Source organism: Nothobranchius furzeri, chromosome 7 (genome assembly GCF_043380555.1).
Source record: "Nothobranchius furzeri strain GRZ-AD chromosome 7, NfurGRZ-RIMD1, whole genome shotgun sequence".
Lineage (NCBI taxonomy): Eukaryota > Metazoa > Chordata > Actinopteri > Cyprinodontiformes > Nothobranchiidae > Nothobranchius > Nothobranchius furzeri.
Window position 1 is genome coordinate 69,699,030 of NC_091747.1, and position 2,500 is coordinate 69,701,529.

Here is a 2,500-nt window from a genome sequence, read left to right on the forward strand (position 1 = left end):
TCATTCCCTTTCCTAATGTCCTGAAGAACGGTCCGGAGCACAGGCGGAGTGTTTAGCTAACCTGCAGGAAATGTCGACGACAGTTATCCAGAAAGTAGCTAAGGGTTACCAGAGATGTTTCTGAGGTGTTCGCTAGATATTTTTACGATTTAAAAAGTCAAGAAGGGGGTCTGAAAAGCTGTTAGAAATAGCGTCAAAGTCGCTAAGTTGGCAACACTGAGGAGCGCTTCATTTGTAACTCAGGGCAGCGCAAGTGGGAGGAGCAAATAATCGGTTTTGTTTTTATAATCGTTCAAAACTCAGATCGTAATTGGGATTAAAATTCGATTAATTGAGCATCCCTAGCTGGAGGGAACTTCACTATTTTAAATTTGTCTTTTTGAGGAGGAAAATAAGTTTGTAATGTGAAACATCCTGTTTGCTATCCCAGATTCTCCAACTTGTTCAAGAGAACAAGTTCGCTGCTCACTAACTACCCCTTAGACTACTTTTTTGGGACACGCAGTGAACTGATTTATTGCATCGGTCACATTGTGTGAGAGGAACTGTTCCTCAGCCTGTAGTGTGTGAAACTTTGTTGCAGCTCACAATGGCCCAGGAGCCCTGATAAGTGGCCAAATGCAACCCTATAAGTTAGGAAAGCAATAAAAAGGCTGGTTTAGCCTGCCCACTCAGCCAGGACATGGATGTTAAATGTGCCATGTGGTTGGGTGGTGTGGAAAAGTGAGGGACAAAGTGACACAAACCACAAGCTAATGATCTACCTGGCACCGGTTCATAGTTTGGATAGTCCTGGTACATCCTGGGACGTGTGGGTGTAATGGGGTGTGTTCTTCTTCTGACGCCTTAAACCAGCTTTGCTCTGAAGCAGCCGCTCCCCCCTCACTCTTAGCAGCTAGGAGACGGTGTGGGCTTTTGGGTATGCTGCATTAGACACCCTAAGCTGCTGTTATTCAACAACAAAGTAAATACGTTAAATTCTAGAGTCCCTTTAAAGAGCAACATAATCACGTGACATATTTTCACAACAGTTGCTCTTGACTCATGCATTTACGTCTGAATGATTCTCCTCCTTTTATTGGGGTTACCATGGAAACATGTTCTGCCACCTAGAGAATTCAGAGCATTTGACCCTACAGAGATTCTTTTGACACCAAAAACAAAACAGGACATCATCAGAACATAATCAATGAATATCTATTTTTCGAATCTTTAAAATTCCCCTTTTTGCCTCGTTTTGGGAAATTCCAACAGCCCTGGGGAAATAAAATCAAGCTATTAATAAAATCTTCATTCTTACTCCATCTGTAAACTACAGCTGGCAATTTCATTCCTGCCGATTAAAGTCAGAGGACAGATTAGGAGTGAAATAATTTCTGATTGAAGATTATTACAATTCAGGCCCTGTCCACACGTAGCCGGGGATCTGCCAAAACGTAGATATTTTTCTATGTTTTGGCCTGTCATCCACACGAAAACTGAGTTTTTTCACATGAAAACGGATCTTTTTAAAAACTCCGGCCAAAGTGAAGATCTGCGTTTTCTCCGTTTTGGGTGTCTGCGTGTGGACGGACAAAACCGGAGTTTTAAGGTCCGCAACGTCACTTTCCGCGACAAAAAAATGCTGACATCACGTGTGCGACCTGTGTTTACACTAGCCGACAGCATGGATGCCCTCAGAGCTGCGCTCGCTTTATCAATTGTCCAAGCGCCTTTTGCTTGTTTGTTTTTGCAAGCGGAATTACTCCTCCTTGCGGAAGACCACAGACGAAGGACGAGGTTAACAACGGGGGAAGTACTGCCGCCTACAGGTCTGGCATGTCCTTAACAACGTATTTATCCGGGTACGTGTGGACTAAGTGTTTTTTTTTAATGAGGTGCACTGTAAGCCCAAATAAGTTCCCAGAACTCAAACATTTTGAGGCAATCAATTGCCTCAATTTTTTTGAGTTTTGATACTGAAAATTTTAAGTTTTCATGAATAAAATTTCTTAATAAATTTTACTCATACATTTGAAGTTTATTAAATTAAAATTGCTCATCCAATCAACTCAAAATATTTTAGTTGCCACACTGTAAACCAATAAAGTTCCCACAACTCAAACATTTTGAATTGCAAAACAAAATATGCTACGTCTTTGAACTTAAATTTATTAATAAATTCTACTCATAAACCTTGAGTTAGATTAAATTAAAATTTGTTATCCATTCAACTCAAAACATTTTTGTTACAAGTTTTTGGAGGGGCGGATATTCGTTTAAAAAAAACCCGGCTTCGTGTGTACTAGGCCTCAGACAGACATGACATGTGACAGACTGTAATAAAATGAACGGCTGTTTTGTAAAACAAGCATGTTTCTACTGAGTAAGATTTTCAGGAAAGCACCTTTGCCAGCAGCCACTGAGCTCACATCACCAAGCACTAGTCCATGCAGGCGTTTCTCTGTGACTTTTCCATACTGCTAGCTTCTCAGCTGAACAAAAAACCAGAGTTCATGAA

At 40.9% G+C, this 2,500-nt stretch overlaps 1 protein-coding gene across 5 annotated transcripts in view; it reads right to left on the minus strand.

Annotated features, from left to right (window-relative positions):
- Nucleotides 1–2,500, minus strand: part of pik3r5 (phosphoinositide-3-kinase, regulatory subunit 5) — a 38,220-nt gene that overhangs the window by 34,900 nt on the left and 820 nt on the right. For 2 of the 5 annotated variants that reach the window (XM_070553646.1, XM_015954451.3), the window contains exon 1: nt 1–2,500. This exon is cut by the window's left edge and continues 1,393 nt beyond it; it is cut by the window's right edge and continues 381 nt beyond it. The exons of the other annotated variants lie outside the window; for them this stretch is intronic. The gene's annotated coding sequence lies outside the window, so the exon portion shown is untranslated. 5 annotated transcript variants of the gene reach the window in all.